At 52.6% G+C, this 18,473-nt stretch overlaps 1 protein-coding gene across 1 annotated transcript in view; it reads right to left on the bottom strand.

Moving 5' to 3' along the window:
- Positions 1-4,685, bottom strand: part of VDR (vitamin D (1,25- dihydroxyvitamin D3) receptor) — a 94,968-nt gene extending 90,283 nt beyond the window's left edge. Inside the window, exon 1 of the mRNA XM_019555028.1 lies at positions 4,673-4,685. The gene's annotated coding sequence lies outside the window, so the exon portion shown is untranslated. The remainder of the gene's footprint in view (positions 1-4,672) is intronic.
- Between the last annotated feature and the right edge of the window lie 13,788 nt (positions 4,686-18,473).

Consider the following 18,473-nt stretch of genomic DNA (forward strand, 5'->3'; position numbering starts at 1 on the left):
GTGAATTCCAGCAGGCGATGATCGCTGTCGCCCAGGTGGTCGAGCACCCGCAGCCCCCTCCCCAGATCATCACCCGTGGCCAGCACTAGGTCCCGCGGCTTTCCCACACGGTCTTTTTCCAAGGCACGTGGTGTGATATCGGGGACGAGAGGCTATTTTCAGCTGGGCCCTTAGGCCGGCGGCTGATAAGCTGGGATGATAGGAGGTCACGGCCGGCCGCAGTCCCGACAAACAGCTCCCGCCTCAGCAGGGCTTCGTATGATTGAATTCCTGGGGGCTGCAGCAGGCCATTTCTTCATGGAATGAAGCTATTTATAGAGGCACTCACCCCTGACGCACGCTGCGTATCCACCTGAGCAGAAAGCAGGGGCGGCGGGAGGCCAGGGGCTTCGTGCTATGGGCAAGGGGGGCTGAGGGGGTTGCATCCCAGCAAGAAGTGCCGCCGAGGAGGCCCTGGGGTGCAGGTACCGAGAGGGGCATCCAGTCACACAACCGGTGACCCCTTCCCACTCCTCTGTCCCTTTTCACCCAGCTCCAGAGATGCTCCTGGTCTTGCATCCCCATTGCACATGGGTGCAGATGCACAGAAATGTCCCGCTCCAGGCCGAGCGTGGGGTCCGGCTTGCATTGCTGTTGACTGGGTTGAGATGGGGAGGGTGGCATTGGGCTGAGGGAGCTCTGGGGGCTGCAGATCCTCCCAGACGTCGCTCATTAGCTTTCTGACATGCCCAGCCCAACGTAGAGGTGCTGGGGGCTCACTGTCGAGCATTGCCTTTCAACAGGGGGGCATAAGAAGGTGGAAAACACAGCTTCCTCCCCCCCTTCCCCCCCAGTTATTCAACAATCAGAAGCTCAGTCACACTGAGATCAGGTCTCACTGCTGTCTCAGTTTCCCCTTTGTGCCTTCCTTATTGCCGCCTGAAGTCACGGCAAGCAGAGCTGGATGGGGATGCTTCAGGGGAAGGATTTCTGGGCTGCTGGCTGGCCTGGGGAGGGGGGTCCTCTAGAACCCCTCAATCCAGCTCCAGCGGTAAAGGTGCTTGATGGTGACCCTCCTTCTGATGGCTCAGTGAAATCCAACATGTCGCCTCGCACGGAGAGGGCTGAGCCGGGCTCACGTCTGACCCACGCGCTCACGGCTGATGCCCATCGCTGCAAGAGCTGAGCCCTTCCCAGTTCAAAGCAGTGCCACAATCCCTTTGCCCATCTCTTCTCCCCAGAGGAGATGGACTGGGGGCCATGGCCACGTGTGTAGGGGAACGCAGGGCAGGGGGCACCAGGGACATGGGGCAGAGGAGAAAAGGTGCCAGTTTCCAGGGTTGGTGTTGATGAGCTTCAGCCAGGACATAGCGAGTGTTTCTGGGCAGGCGCCAGGTCTGTCAAGAGCTCTGGGCTCTTGTTGATGGGCTAATAGAGAAAAGTCCTCTTTGTTTTTTGCATGTATGCGTTCATGTGATCGGTGTTCATGTGTATGTTCATGTGTGTGTTCACGTGGGCATTGGCAGCACAGGGCTGTGGACGGCTGGCGAGGAGAAGGGAAGTATTTTCACCTGGGGACATCTAAGTAAAGCTTCCCCCAGAAATGGAGCGTGGCTTTCTAGGAAAGCTCTTCCGCAAGCTGCTGGCATCCTGTACCATTAGCTCGACCTGGCTGGAGTCCCACGAGGCCAACGCGCTGCTGCTCCTGGCGCAGGTGAGCTCTGGGGAGGGTCAGCATGTCTCAGGCCAGGGACCCTTCCAGCCGCTCGCCTCTTCTTCATCTCTTGAAGTTCCCCTGAAAATTTCAGAGCTGGAAACTTCCCTGCCAAAAAGATCCTCCTGCCTTGAGCCTCTGGGATGTCTCAGATCCATCAAGGGCATCGGGGCCCCTCGTGTTGTGTGGAGGAGGCACTGCTGCCATGCAGTTGTCCCGACAGCAGCGTTGTCCCGGGTACTAGAAGCTCAAATAAAAAGCCTAGGCCTTGTGGCTACGACTAGGACTCAGAGATGTTTCCACTCCTCTCCCTGGCTTTCTCTGTCACTTCTTTATGCCTCAGTTTACCCCCTCTACAAAATGGGCACAATGCAACTGCCTGACCCCACCGCAAAACACTGTGAGACCTGTTGAGGGAAAGTGCTTTTTTCCTTTAACTTTTAAACCTCTTGCCTTTTTTAGGTCAGATGTCATGATCGTGAGTGTCTGACCCACGGGGATCAGCAACATTGCTTTAAACTCAACAGCCTCTTTACAAAAGTCCCCAAACCATCATCACACATCCCAGCTAATTGCAGATGGCAAATGAAACAGTCAGGTAATCAACCCGCCACCTTTGGGAATCAACAACAGAGGCATTACAATGTCCTTCCCCCCGCCCCCCCCGGCTTCTCCCAGTCGGCCGCAGCCAACGTGAGAGACAAGTGGAAAATTAAATTCCTTCCCCTCACAAGCAGCAGCACAATAAAAATAAAGTTTATGACAAGAAAATATTCCAATAACCTTCTCACATGTGCAGCGTACACCGGGCCTCCGCAGCACCGGGCGCCGCGATCGGTTTTCTCACTGCCAACTTCTGCACTGATGGAAACTTTATGGATCATTTGCTCTCTCCTTCCCAGGAGCAAATACCAGCGGGATGGTGCCTTCCTGCCTCGACTTCGACTGATGAGATGCTTGTTACACGTCCCCAGGCTTCCATGATGGGTTGTCTTGTGTCTCTAATCAGGGCTAAGACTAGCGCTGGGGAACTGGCAGGAACCTGCCACGGCCCAGGTCAGACTGGAGGGGCAGCATGCAGGCAGGGAGGTAGCTCCAAAGATGTCAATGTGCATTTTCAGATGCGATCAACCTGGCGACACGGAGATTTTGGGCGCCGTTTTGTGACGTGCATCTAAACAATGCATAATGTGTACAAGTGCCCATAGGGTCACCTGAGCTGGGTGCTAGGAGCTGTGCATTCCTATCTGCAGTGCAGCTAACACCAGCTTTATTCAGCCCACAGCCTGACCTGCCATTGCGCCTCTACATGGGTAGGTGATGATCTCTTTATGTAATGATATGTGCCCCTGTAAAGCTGGGGCTTATGACACTCCAATTTTGTTCAACCCAGCATTTCAGTGAAGTGTCACCTGCCCCCAGTCTGCCTCTCTGGGCTGGCGTGTTACCTGCCGACGATGAGTGCCAGCTGAATGCATTGGGCATCTCTGGGGTTGGAAGCCCGGTGGGAAGGGTGCGTGGTCCTCAGAAGTTTTTCTCCACAATCCAGAGAGCTAGCAACTTCCTTGAGATAAGCTGAGTCTCTCCTAGGATCCCCCAGCTCCAGCCGCTGTGGGATTCAACCCACATACCTGGTAACGCCAGACAGCCCTTGTCGAGCCAGTGGCAGAGGAGAAGCCAGCACTAGCCTGGCAAACCTGTCCGTCTCTTTGTCTTGCAGCATCCGTGTGCCCCCGGCCTATCCCAGCGATACCACTGCTTGTGGATGGGTTCGTATTATTTAAGGCCAGAAGGGTCTCGTGTCTGAAGTGGCAGAGATGTGAGCAAGGCACGTGTGTCCTGGTGCTCAGGCAACCTACACCTATGGCAGTCGCATCTCGGAGGACATATATCGTGCCAGGCTCTGTACCTCTGTCTCCCAGCTAAGCTCAGCAGAGACTTGGCTTCAGCCCCGAAGCTACGTACGAAGTAATCTGGTGAAACTAGAAGGGTACGTGAGGTCCTGGACCTCCACCCCTAGACGTGAGACAGGCAAGCCAAGGTACGTGCTTTCTAGGGATCACACGTGGCAGTTGGAGCTCACCCAGGGAAGGGAAGGCTCCATCTCGAACCCTGCACGGTGCTGTCCTGCCCTGCCCCAGTGTCTTCTGCCTCAAATCCTCACACCTCAAAAAGAGTCAGAAATAGGAAAGGTGCAAAGAAGGGCAATAAGGGGGGATCAAAGGATGGAGGGGCTTTCCATGTGAAGAGAGACTAAAGAGCCAAGGACTTTTCAGCCTAAAAAAGCGATGCTTGAGAAGAACCATGAACGACAGAGGGTTACAGAATACCATATTTTCTCACATATAATATGTGCCTTTGTAAGCTGAAATCTGGTATCCCCTGCTTCACCCTCGTTACAGTTATATTATGCTAGTTGCATATTTTAAGTTAATTTAGGAGTGGATACGAATGAGTACGGGGGTAAGCTGTATGAACTGCCCCTACGTGACCTCTTTCTGAAAATACATCGCTGGCACAAGCACGGGGAACTGAGAAGGAGCTGGAAACCCTGCACTTGTGACCTCCGGCGTGAATGCGCGTGCATGACTACGGAGACAGTGCTTGAATGCGTTAGTGAGCACGCACGTACGAAATATCGGTGACCTTGTCGATCAACTGTGGCTCCTAGACCCTTCTAGGGGCGCAGGGTGGGTTTTGGGCGGTGGGGTTGAGAGTGTGACTTGGAGTGAGGAGGTCGTGCGGGGAATCTGCGAGATTGCTGTGACAAGCGTGGAGGCTGAGGGATAGCCGAGCTGTGACCTTCCTTGGAGTCCCCTAATAGAGAGCTGAAGCCAGTCGGCTCCAAGGATTTCTCCCCCTCAGTCAAGTGCCTGCCAGTCTCGGTGGTCAGGGTTTGAAATACAGAGAGGGAGCTTGTGGGGGGCTCAGCCCCCCACAAGAGACAAGGGACCCCAGCCTGCCCTGTGCCTTCCTAACCAGCTCAGGCGGTGGCAGCGGTAACTCCTTCTGGCTGCCACCGCTGCAGACCCCCTACAGAAGTCAGCATGTAATTCGAACCCTGTCAGTGGGGAATATCCCCCCAATGGGATATCTCATGGGATCGGATGAGAATCTTGCTCATGGGATGGGAATATCAAGTCCTGGGTGAGGTGTTGTGGGTAAATCTAGCCCTTAACCCTCCAACTGTATATATTTGTATTATAGTGGTTCTGATTCCAGTGTGTTGCTAGTTTTGTTAAGAAATTAATACGCCATATATATATATATACACACGCACATAATTTGTTTGAGTTAATTTTTGAGTCGAAGCAATCAATTCCTGCAACCCTGTCGATTGCCTCCGAGTGGCACAGTGACCAAACCTGTGAATGCTCTGAGGGTGGTCATTGCGCCCATCCCTTCATCTGGAGTACTGAGGCTAATTGGGCCAATTAAGTGTGGCTCTCATTAGTCCTCAAAGTCTCCACCCTACACCTTTTCCTCAAAACCAAGGCCTCCTAGACACATACGTGGAGCCTGCTCCGCAGCGCTGGAAATCCTGCGTGTCAGAGCAGACTCAATTAATTGATTAAAACTGATGCACCCGGGCAGCTTCCCACAGCATGTGTATCAGCGTCCCCCCGCTGAAAAAATGATGGCAGGGCGGGTGCTTTGAACTGAAATTAGCACTGCATATGCTAAAATTTTACACAGCATATGTAAAAATAACCCATATGTCGGAAATGACTGGCTAGGGTGTGTGTTTCCGGAGACTAGACAAGCTTCTAGCTGGTGTCGTCTCACCCTAGTGCTGTTTCCTGCCCAGGGCAGGGGGTCGGACTTGACCTACTGAGGTCCGTTCTGACCCTAACATCTGTGAATCCGTAAGTTTGTTTTCACCCAGCAAGTAGTGAACTCATGGCCACAAGAAGCTGTGGAGGCTGATAGCTTAGCCCAGTTCAAAAGGGGGTTGGACCAATTCTTGGAGGAAAGGCCCATCGGTGGGTACTGAACATGGCAGGGAGATGCAGAGGTTTAGGACAGAGGCTGCATGCTGGAAGCTGCCGTGGGAGAGCAACAGGGAATGGAAAATTTTGGACATGCCTTTTCCACCCTGCCCCTGCATGTGCTCTCTTGATGGACCTCTGGTCCGACCCAGGCAATACCTGTTCTGACTTTACGAGTCATTTACCCACAGGCCACGCTCCATGGGGGGCAACAGCCCAGGGGTCCCAAGGACAGATCTTGGCCCAGGGAGGCTCCTCACTCAGCTTCAGCTTTCCCTGTCCCTGCTCTTGGATCGTCCCTGGACCTTGGCACCGGCTCTCTGATCCTCCTGGCATCTGATCTCGGCTTGCACCCGGGCCTGCATATCTTGGATCTCCCTCTTGGCCCTCCTGGGACTTGGTCCCGTGTTCTCCACTCCGCTGATCCACACCTGGACCTAATGCCTCCACCAAGTTGACCTCCTGGATGCCCCTCAGAGCCTACCCACAGGCTTAGCCATGTATGCCCTGGCCAAACCCACACAGGCAGCCTGTATAGCTGCAAGGTGCACCTTTCCCCTTCTCGCAGTGTGTCGGCTCACACGTGGCCACTAGGATGTGGTGAGCACCTAGTGTAGACAAGGCTGCTGTCTTAATGGGCTGAGATCGTGACTCACCCCTGGCATGGCATGCACGGGGATTTGGAGGGGGAGATTATGTCCAGATAGATATTTTTCAGGCAGAGCTTCATCCATTTCTACCCCCTGGGATCTGGTTTGTGCAGCAAGCACAGGGCGCCTCGGGGACGTGGTCCCTGGAGCTGTAGGACAAAAATTGGCTCAACCAGAGGACTCTATGCAGCCTGACTGTCGAAGAAGAGACCTTCCCTTTTATTGCCAAGCCAAGCCCAGCACCGTCATCCGAGGGGCAGAGGAGCCGAGGCACGGCAAGTTTTTCCAATCATAAAACTCTAAGGAGGGGGTGGTTGAAGAGCCATAAAAGAAGCGGAGCAAAGAGCAAGGCCTTGATCCCTGTCACAAGTGTGTCGTCACACTGCCCCCGTTCTTCCCCAAATGCTGAACCCTGTAAGTCTGGGGCTCCCATGATGCAGTTTCCCTTCTCCCTTCCTATTGCATCATGGGGAATGTAGTCCCACGGGGAGCTCCACCTCTAGAGGAGAATAATCAGGGGACACTAGGGCAAGATGTCCCAGGGGGGCTTTGCAGCAGCATGGCCAAATATTTGATGTTTGCATTTCCATGGAAGTCTAGTGGTTCTCTGTAGAACAAGTAGGTGAAAACTGGGGGCTTTTTTTCCACCCCCTTTCTGGTTTTTCTGACATTTTATGTAGGGGGAAAATGTTCCTGAAGTTGCCGAGAAACAGCGCCAGAGAGAGAGCTTGGGGCTGAGCAGAGACCACCTCCAGGGGCCTGCGGCCGCCCTGACAATGACATTGGACCTGACTCCTGCAACAAGACTGTCCTGTGCTGAGTGGCCAAAGGAGATGCCTTGAGCTGGTCTCCGACCGTTCCGTCGTGGTGATAAAGTCAGGGAGCCCTCTTGGAGACTGGAGTGAAGCTACTGGCCAGCCACGACCTTCAAAGACCACCTACCATTCATGCCAACAAGTGCCACCTTCCTTGGGCCAAATCCCTGGGGACAAGGGAGTAAAGTGTGAGAAACCAGCAATTAAGAGGCCTGCTGCTGGCAGCCGTGGCCCAAGTCCAAGGCCTGAGAAATCTTGGGGCGACAACACTCCAGAAATCCCTTCCATAATGCCAAGAACAACAGGAAACCCTTATTATGAGAAGCAAGCCACGGTGAAAGAGCACCGGTACATTCTTCGCACTGGGCCACGGAAGTCCATGGAGCTGTTCTCGTTTACACCAGCTGGAAATTTGGCCCAAGAGGTCGCAACAGCTGGCATCATCCCAGCCCCTGCTGGTCTTCTCAGGACGAAGGCCGGCTCCAAATGTCACTTGAACGTCTATTGCCAGTGGCCTTTGCTTTACGCAACGGTTTTAGGATCAGTTTTGGAAATTCTCCATCTTGCCTGCACCGGTTTTAACAGCAACGTATTTGCATTTTGTGGAGATCCTCTGGGTTTATGCTGCTGCGGGTCAGAGCAGAATTAGGGCCCTGAGTCTCTAGGGCACTGGAGATGGCACCTGACGTGGCGGCTCTGGGGATTTCTTGGGTTCACCGGCATCTGTGACGCAGGCCGCTGGACATCATAGCTCAGGAAACACTTTCCAGTCTGAAGTTCCTAAAAGGAAGAGAACATGATGCACTTGCATGTTTTTTGGTTGTTCTGCCACTTCCTTTTCCCTGTGCTGGGAGCCACTATGGGGAATCTAAGCTGATCGCTCCAGAGAAGCACAATCATACAGGGCCAAATCTATCAAGCACATGAGGCTGCTAGTGCTCAGTGGAGCACCCCCAGGAGTCACGGAAGGAGCTTGGTTTCTCCCACAAAGTACTACTTGGCCCCTCCTATCCCACTTTTTCTCGATCTTACAATTTCCTCTTGGCATTGACCTCTCTCATTTGTGAACTTTAATTCTGGGTCCCTGCTGTGGCATTTGCGTATTGATGTATTCAGCATTTTGGAGAGAGGGAAGTGTGCAAGTGTGGTTGTGCGTGTGTGTGTCTAGGAAACAACTGCAGAGGCAAATTTGTCTGCATTTGTCTCCACACATCATAAATTACATGGTTCTGCTTGTTCTTTGAGGCAGCAAAGCTGCGATCAGGCATGATGTAGGGGTTATGTTTAGATACCTATAAACTGGGAACATTTTGGCTTCGCCTCCTGGGAAAGCAGCGGATAAACTCATTGAACTTGGTTGGTGTCCACCAAGTTCACAGAGAAGCCATTTCCCCCAGTTCAGCCTCTTTTCAGCTTCTTAGGTCCATTAGGGTGTCTTTTTTTTAAACTCCCTTCCTTGTTCTTTTCCCAAATCCTCCTTTTTTCAGGCTGTTTCTCTGCTGGGGTTCAGAGGCTTATTGATCTCTGATATCACCCAGGTCCTTCTTGCTTGCTTCGTATTGCAAGGATTGTAGTTTCAAAGTTGGCCGCAGGAGGAGCCAGCGTTTTGGGGGCCTGTCGAGCCAACAGCAGCAAGACACGTAGCAATTCAGGACAGAGACTGTCTTTGTGTTCCCTGCTTGTACATCCCACTGGGGTCTTCAGCGATCAAAAAGGCAAAGCCTAGATGCTTGTCTCTTGGGGCAACACTGCACTGTAAAAGGAAGTGGAAGTGAAAGTATAGGGAACAGATATCCAGCTGGTGGAAAGGGTGCTTAAGAGGGGATATGGTAACCGTCTTCAAATACCTGAAGTAGAGAAAAAGCACCCCTACACCTCTTGCTGCAGAGAGGAGAACACGGACCAATGGCTTGAAGTTGCAGCAAAGCAAGGGTAGATTGGATATCCGGAAAAATATGTTCACTGTTAGAGTGGAATCACTTGCTGGAGGTGTCCAAGAAGAGGTTGGACAGCCACTGGTCAGGGATGGTCAAGGCGTAGCTATGCCTGTGCTCTACCATGGGTATCAAGGCGGGAGACTTTGACTGGGCTGAGCCAATGCTTCTGCTGGGACCAAAGCCAAAGGTTCCTAGCCATGGGGTCTCGCCCCTCCACTCGGGGTCAGACTGATTGCCATATTTGGGATCAGGAGGAAATTTGACCCCTGGTCAAATTGGTATAGACTCTGTAGCAGGGGGCACGGCCAGGATCTCTTGAGCATAAATTAACAACATTTCAGAGGAGCAGGACGCTGCCTGCCCTTGCTTTACCTGTGGCAGGTTAAGGTGTTAGGTCTGTGTTGTGTCAGGGTTGATGGTCGTCTTACGTAGAGTTTAGATTAGGGATTGTATAAGATGGTTTGGATGGGGATGGCCCTGCTTCAGGCAAGGGATTGGACTAGGTGATCTCTGGAGGTCCCTTCCAGACTCACTTGTCTATGATCCTTGGGGGCTTTCCAAAGTGTCTCCATCCATACAAGTCGTGCTCCTCAGGCCATGTCTGCTGAGATCAGTACCTCTGCCAACCAACAGTACCACTGCCCACTGTCTCCTGCTCTGCCCATGTGGGGCGAGCAGCAGCGAGCAGGTGGGGCTTGCTTCTCCAGGGGTCAGGCTCAGCAGGTACAGGTCCGAATCACTGAGGCTCGGACTCATTAGGAGTCCATTGACCTTCCACATCCCTGCTCTAGCAGAGATCTGCAGTGAGGACGTGACCGCAGATGCTCTGGAAAAGTCCTGATTTCTGCCCTGAACTGTTCATTCCTCATGAGAAAACCTTCCCCCACTACTCACTAAGGCAGCTGTGAGCCAAGAACACGGGAGAGATATGGTATGCAGGGCTGCTGCATCAACGAGCATGGCGACGTCAGAGCAAAAATGTTCCCTATGGCTTCTTCCGTCACCGGAGTCATGGAAAGCTTCTCCTCTTCCCAGACTAGGTCACTGTGCCCTGCTGAAGCTAAGTGGATGTTGACGCTAGCAGCATTTAGAGGCCACCTGTGTTTTGCAATGAGAAGTTTTCTTGGGTGAAAATGCACGTGCCATAGAGCAGAGATGCTCAACCGATGATCTGTAAGGTCCCTGTAAGGTCCCTTCCAGCCCCTAACAACTATGAACCCCCCACCCCGGAGCCCAGCCAAGGGCTAGGCATGACCCCTAGGCATATGGGGTCTGATCTGGCCTGTGAACCAGCCCCACGCCACTCCTCTGGCCCACGGGACCAAAGCATTGAGCACCACTGCCACAGACTGCACCAGCACCCCCACTATTCTGATGCCCATCTAAAGCAGAGGCGGCTTTCGGAGAAACTGAAATGACAAAGACTGGCCTGGCACTTCTGTTGCATGGTGCTGAAGCCTACGAATGGGTGGAATTAGCTTCTGGCTAATTTTGGTGCAAGATGACTTATTTACGCACTGGCTGTTGAGAGAAGAGGCCGGGGTTATAGGCTGGCTGCGTCATGGGCACCCCCAGCAGTAAAATGAAAAGTTTAATGACCTGCTGCTAGGCAGGGGCTGCTTTAAAATCTTCACGGGCTTACCTTTGGCCTAATTAAGCCTCAGCTGCTGCTGAAACCGTGGAAACCAAAGCAACTTATAAGCAGGCACTCCAAACATTGCCAAGCTGCCTTTTGCAGCCTGTGATGGCATCGGGGCCCTGCTGGACTCCAGGTAGGACAGCACGTGCAGCATTGGGCAGTGTCCTACAAGCCAGGAGCTTAATACCTGGGAGAGGTAGATTCTGCCATCACATCAGGACTGAACGGGGTCCGGCACGTAGCACGGCTTACGGTCCAACGGCCCCGTGGTGTTGAAGAAAACAATGCTGTGATCAAGGCTGTGTTTTTCCCCCTGAAATTCTCGGCTGGGCCCATCTCATTCTCCAGCTGGAGCTTGACCGCTTTACATAAATACCATATTTTCTCCCATACAATGCACCCCTCCCCCCCTGCCCTGGAGATAAGGATGTGCATTATATATGAGGAAATACGGTAAGAGCTCTTTTGGTTGCTTCCTGGGCAAAAATGAAACTAAAGCCTGCAGCAATGCACAGGGAGCCAAACACCAAGCAGGCTCAGCTTCCTCGCGGCTGCTCAGTGACTTTCTACAAGGAAAGAGGGGTTTTAATCCTTCATTCTGCCTTTCGAAAACAAGGTGTGTATCTTATTTGGGGGAGTGTTGTATGTGAACAAGTACAGTAAGTAGTCACTGGCCCAGCAGTTGTAACTGGGGTTTCTTACAAGTCCAAGTGCCCTCGCTACTGGACCAGGAAGTCAGTCCCCCGGGACCAATAAGTGTTTATTTCTGCAAAGTGGAAGAGTGTTGTTAAGAAAGGTTGGGGACAGCCAAATGGCTGGTGCTCAGGGTACTTCCTGTCGCTGCTGGGAAGGAGAAGACCCTGGTGGAGGTGTCTCCTGACCATCCACCCTTCCCTAGCTCCGGCTGGAAGCTGTCTAAGGCTCTGCTTCCCCAGAAGGCCGCGTGCCCTGTCCCTTAGTAGGGAGGCTGCAGCCAGGCAGAGCATCGTGCCCTGGTTGGAGAGGCAGTGGAGGCTGAATCTCTACGGCATACCAGCGCTTGGCATGCCATTCCAGCCTGGATTAGGAGCATGCTGACCCTGGAGCTTTGCTTTCACTCTTAAGCCAGCAGCGTGGTGCAGTCTAGTCCGCCAGGCAAGAGCATGGGGTGAATTTGGGCTTATCTGAGTCTCCTGCTGCCTCCCAGCAGGCAGCGGCTTTCTCAACCCCACCTGCTCCGGCCTCTTGCTGACTCTGTTTACCCTGTGATTTCTTTCGCTGTGCTTTTGCTTCATCTCGTGGCGATGTTTTGCAAGGCAAAGGCAGCTCTGCTAACCACTAGTACAGGTACACAGAGGATGACTAAAATGCTGGCTTCCTGCTAAATGAGGCATGCTTTCCAGCCCTGCTTTGCTGACCTGTTCCCTCCTAGGGTGAAACATCTCAGCCCGCAACTGCTTTCAAGCCCCCGCAAAGCAAAAAGAGGCCCTATTTCCATTGAACGTTGGGAGGAGTCAATTGTCCACTTGACTCATCAATGCCCTAGGATTACATGCTGAGCTCTCTATAGAAGAGGTAGCACCCAGGTGGATATTTAAAAGCAGCAGTGAATTGTGTGACATTATGGCAATGAATACACGTTTCACAGATTTCATAGACACTAGAGCTGGAAGGGACCCCGGAGGATCATTGAGTCCAGCCCCCTACCCTATGGGCAGGAAGTCAGCAGGGATCATAGGATCCCAGCACAATAAACATCCAAATGTCTCTTGAAGGTGTTCAATGTAGGTGCTTGAACCACCTCCGGCGGCAGGCTGTTCCAGGCCTTGGGGGCTCGGACAGTAAAGCAGTTCTTCCTTGTGTCTGGCCTGAAACGGTCATGGAAGAGTTTGTGACTGTTCAATCTTGTCATCCCTTGGGGCGTTCTGGTGAACAGACGTTCCCCCAGATCCTGGTGGTCACCCCTGATAAACTTATAGGCGGCCATCAGATCACCCCTGAGCCTACGCTTTTCCAGGCTAAAGAGCCCCCATGGCTCTCAGCCTGTCGTCATAAGGTCTGTTTTCCTGACTTTTGATCATGCGCGTGGCTCTCCTCTGGACTCTCTCAAGCTTCTCCACATCCTTTTTGAATTGCGGATCCCAAAACTGGATGCAGTGCTCCACCTGCGGCCTCACCAAGGCTGAGTACAAGGGGAGAATGATGTCTTGGGATTTGCTTGAGAAGCATCTATGGATGCAAGCCAGCATTTTGCTCGCTTTACTAGCTACAGCATCACATTGAAGGCTCATGTTCATCTTGTGGTCAATCATGACCCCCAAGTCTCTTTCATCTGTAGTGCTAACCAGCGTAGCACTGCTGAGCCTATAAGGATGCTGCAGGTTTTTCCTCCCAAGGTGGAGAACCTGGCATTTTTCGGTGTTAAGCACCATCAGGTTCTCATCTGCCCATCTGCTGAGCCTGTCCAGGTCAGCCTGGATCGCCCTCCTGTCTTCTGGTATGGATGCTTTACCCCAGAGTCTGGTGTCTCGGCAAACTTGGCCAGTCTGCTTCTGACACCAGTGTCTACATTATTAATCATTAATGATGGTTTGCTCTGCTACACCAGGACCCCCGCATGTTCTGCACGTGCTGATAAACTCTGCCTGCGTGCCTGCATCTGTCTGGATCTACGCAGCAAAACACTCCAGACACTTCCGAGCAGTCTGTTCCACCCAAATGCTGGGCTTAGGGGCTGGCAAAATGGGAGCAAAGGTGGTAGGGGGGGCTTTCTTCTTGGTGACTGTCCCAGGTGGCCAGGGAGGTGGCTATAGACACCAGGGTTGGCAAACCAATCAGTTGACCAGTCCGATATGATGGCATACTTTTTGACTGGTCAAAGACTGAAGCAATATTACAAAACCCCCTGCATTTTTTTTAGTTTTCTTGACTATGATGGATCCTTTTTGGACACATTTCTTAATGGAAAATTTGTGCTTTTTCTGTGTATTATTTGGATCTATTGGCAATTTTCTACAATTTTTGACCAATACGTGCCTGGTCAATTGACTGAATTTGATTTGACTGGTCAAATATCCAGTCCAGTAGACCCAGGCTGATACAGAATCAAAGGGCCAGAATGATCTGATTTAGTTGCCACCACTTGGATGGATACATGGGTGTTTGGGTGGTTGTTTGGACAGATGAAAGGTGCTTGGATAGATGGATGGATATTTAAGACCATTATTAGATTCAGTGTCCAGTTCTGGGGTCAGCATTTGATGTGGGTGCTGCCACATTGGAAAGGGTTCAGAATAGAGCAGGAAGGTGGAGTTGGGGTCCAGCTTTGCAGTGAGATGCTCAAACATGTGTCTAATGAGAGGCTCCAAAAGAAGGTTAAAGGTGATTTCATCATGGTAAAAGCATGCCTGCACAGAAGGATGTCTCTGATAGTGCATGCTGCTTTAATCCAACAGAAAAAGCCACATGTGAGATGTGGCACCTGGAAGCTGAGAGCACAGAGTCATAGGGAGGGACAGGACCTTGAGAGATCATCTGGTCCAGGGGTTCCCAACTTTGTTATGCTGAGGGCTGGCAAACTGCAGACCAGAAGTGACTGTGGACTGGCAAACCACAGACAAGAAGTGACCATGGACAGGAAAAATGCAAACCAGCAGTGACGAGCATAATGCGGGCAGGCAGCCGACCATTATAGTCGCTATAAAAAAGAGTTGGTTGCCAGTCCACAGTACGCCGGTCACTTCTAGTCCATAGTCTGCTGGTCCGTGGTCACTCCCAGTCCGGCAGCCAACCCTCCTGCAGACCAGCAGCCAACCCTTTGCGGCCCAGGGGGTTGGGAACCCCTGATCTAATCCAGCCCCCTGCCTGGATCATCTCTATCCACTATCCAAACCATCCCATGCAAATCCACTGTCCAGCCTCTTAGCAACACTGCGCAGTCACCCCTGACACACAACACAAGACATCACACCCAAACCTGACACAGGTAAAGCAGAGGGACTATACTGGCCAATGTCCTGCTGCTGCAAAGGTTATTAAAATATGCTCAAGAGATCCCAGGTAGAGGCCATGCCCCCCAGTACAGAGGAAGGCAAACTCCTCCATGGTACATACCAATCTGACCATGGAGGAAACCTTCCTAACTCTACATATGGTGATCGGCCTGACCCTGAGTGGAGAGGCAAGACCCCCTAGATGGGAACCTCTGGGTTGAAGTCCGAGCAGCAGCAGTGGCACAACCCAGTCACAATCCCCAGCCTTGGCTGCAGTCAACACCTAGTGCCTCTGAGAAAGGCCTGGAAAGAAAACCCTGACTCAAGCAGCACCAGGGGGGCGGAAAAACTCCCCCTGTGGCCCTATGCAGCAACCAGCAAAACCCAAAAGCCTGGGAAATACCCAGACAAGCTCAGACTAGAAGTAATGTGCATGGAGGAGATCACATAAGGACCTTAGGGAGAGAGGCAGCTTTTGACATCCCCTAACTAGCAGCTGGACTTGATTTCAGCATAAACTACATTTTTGCTGCGACCATGGCGCCATCTCGTGAAATCCCAGGCAACTGCAATCAGGTTGTTGGTTTTAGCCATGCTGGTCTTGGGACACAGGCAGACAAGGTTCTTTGGGTAAATCCGGGATCTTTTATTAGACCGACTAAAATAGTTGGAAAAAGTGTTCTTTGCAAGCTTTTGGGTACAAACACCCTTCTTCAGGCACAGGGAGCATCTATGGCTGAAGAAGGGTGTTTGCACCTGAAAGCTTGCAAAGAACACGTTTTCCAACTATGTAGTCAGTCTAATAAAAGATATCACATCTACCCAAAGAACCTTATTAGGCAACTGCAACATACCCCATGAACCCAGGGGTGAGCAGGAGCTGCTTTGTCAAGACGGCAGCTGTCTGAAGGTTGATACAGGCAACATCTTATCAGCAAAGCTCTGCTAGGAGCATTAGACACATGGGGCCAGGAGCATTAGATACACAGGGCTAATGGGACTCTTGCATGAAAGCATCAGAAGGAGCTTTTTGCCCCAGTAACAGCTCTTACAATGCAAGCTGTCCCTGAGAAACCGGTCTGAGAATTGCTGACAGCTCTGCCCAGCTGCTGAGCTAGCTCTCAGACAGGGCATGTGGGACTGAGCTGGAAATCATGCCCATGCCTGTTAACAGCAGACAGTGTGAATCTGCTCTTTGCCAAAGCCAGTGCTGTAAAAACCGCCTCAGGCCAGGGTTGCAAGGGTATTTAGGTGCCTGAAGATGACTGAGAGGTTTTGCAAAGCTGTCTAAATAGGTGAGGCACCAAACTCCTGCAGATATGCATCTCCTTAGGCACTTTGGTATTTATCCTATCTGCAGCTGCGGGCATCCAAATACTCTTGGCCCCCTCTGCTCTCTTCTTGACCCAGAAGTTGTACCACTTTTAGCTGTACCCCTATAGTTGAAGCAATATAGTCCTAGCTACACTGGAACAGGAAAGGGAATAAGCTGTATAAGACCCCTTTATACTGGTGCACACATGTACATTAGAGTTTATGCTGGTGATGGTGAAAAATCATGCCCCTCACCTAGCTGTCTTAGTACAAAAACACCCTGCAAGGTAGCATGCAATGCCTGTGTTCTTCTCAGGTCTCCATGCTTGCAACTATGCTGATAACAGCCATTTGTATTGCAAAGTGCCCTTTTCCCCCTCCCTGATTTGAGGTTTATTATTCCTCTCTGTCTCAAGAGCATCCACAGAGGATAGTCCCCTTTGGGGTTCAGAGTTGCTGTGAGGCAGGACAGGTCCATCAGTCAGTGTAGCTGGATGGATGGTTGAGGCACACAACCCTGAGCCAAACAGAATAGCATCATGTATGAAATATTGTGGTTATAGCTCTCTATGTAGACCAGTAACAAGCTAATGATGAGCTGCGAGCATTGTTGCCAAGAAGGCCAATGGCATACTGGGCTGCACTGGTAAGAGCGCTGACAGCAGATTGAGGACAGTGATTCTTTCTGTCTGTTCAGCACTGGTGAGGCCACATCTGGAGTCCTGTGTCCAGTTTTCAGTCCCCCACTACAAAAAAGAATATGGACAAACTGAAGACAGTCCAGTGGAGGACAACGAGAATGGTTCAGGGGCTGGGGAACGTGACTTGTCAGGACAGGCTGAGGGAACCGGGCTTATTTAGTCTGGAGAAGAGAAGACTGAGGGAGGATTTAATAGCAGCCCTCAACTCCCTGCAGGGTAGATCCAAAGAGGATGGAGCTGGGCTGTTCTCAGTGGCGGCAGGTGACAGAACAAGGAGCACTGGGCTCAAGTTGCAGCAAGGGAAGTTGAAGTTGGATATTAGGAGAAACTGTCTCACTAGGAGAGTGGTAAAGCACTGGGAACAGGCTCCCCAGAGAGGTTTAAGACCTCCTCCATCCTTGGAGGTTTAAGACCTAGGTAGACAAAGCCCTGCCTGGGATGACTTAGTTTGGGCTTGCCCTGGTTTGAGCAGGGTGTTGGAGTAGTTGTGACGTCCTGAGGTCCCTTCAACCCTCACGTTTTATGATTCTGCGAGTACAAACGAAAACAGGGAATGGTCTTAAGTGAAGCTGGAAACAAGAGTGGAAAAGTACTGCCAAAGCACAAACAGAAAACAGGACTGTTCGTGTGTGTATGTACACAGACACAGACACAGACAAAGCATGAAGATGAGACACCAGTTAGATTTGCTGCCAACACAACTGGGTTTGCGTGAACCCCAGAGCAGCCTTGGAGACTGGTGGAGCCTGATCGACTATCCAGACCCGCTCTGACACCCAGGCTCCGTAACCGTAATTCCTTTAGCACAGGGGAGCTCAACCCCTGGCCCGCAGGCCAAACGCAGCCTGTGAAGCCGCAACATCTGGCTTGTAAGGATCCCACAGGCCAGGAAATTTGGCAGCATGGGAGCAACAGCAATAAATGCAGTCACCTTCCCCCACTACCCAATTCCCAAACCCCATGTGGCAGCTTGGAGCAAGCCAGTGCCCCTGCCCTCACCCACAGCTGGGTCCGAGCAGGGCCATGTCCCCACCCCAACAGGTGGATCAAGCTTGCCCCCTCCCCCACTCCAGGGGGAGCAATGGACAACAGGCCCGATAGGGATGCTCTTGCCCAGAACACCTGCTCCGGGTGGGGGAGGGCCCTGGGCAACGAGTCCATACCCAGGGCAATACCTGGCCAAGGGACGGTGCCCATGGCTCCTGCCCCTGTGCAAAGCCACGTGGGATCTGCACCAATGCACGGCCCAGCACGTTCAGCAGCCACACGCCCCCTCCAGGTTCCCTGCAAGGGACAGCTCTGCGCATGCGCACTGAGAAGGGCGACTCCCCGCGGCAGGCACGCATGCGCCACGAGGGTGTGGCTGTGGCTGGGTGCGCGTGCGCAGCGAGCCCAATGAGCTCGCTGGTGTCGTTGACGTATGTGCATGAGGAGGGGCGCGCCAGACCCACCCTTTGTAAAGGCCGGCGCATGTGCCAGCCGCGCCCCCGGCCGCACCCCGCGGCGCATGCGCATGGGAAGGGTCACGCCTCCCTTCAGACAAGGGGAGGAGCCTTGCTGGCGGCCTCCGGCGCATGCGCAGCGGGACGGCTACGCCCGGGCGTGGTCCTTGTCACCGGGGGGGCGGGGCCTCTCGGAGACCCCGCCTCGACCTTGGCGTTCTTCTAGCCCCGCCCTTCTTACGGCGCGTGCGCGCTGCGGAGGGGAGGTGCGTGAGGAGAAGAGGGGAGGGGCGAGGCGGAGTCTCTTTTGGCGCCTGCGCAC

Source organism: Crocodylus porosus, unplaced genomic scaffold (genome assembly GCF_001723895.1).
Source record: "Crocodylus porosus isolate Cpor-Errol unplaced genomic scaffold, CroPor_comp1, whole genome shotgun sequence".
Taxonomy (NCBI): domain Eukaryota; kingdom Metazoa; phylum Chordata; order Crocodylia; family Crocodylidae; genus Crocodylus; species Crocodylus porosus.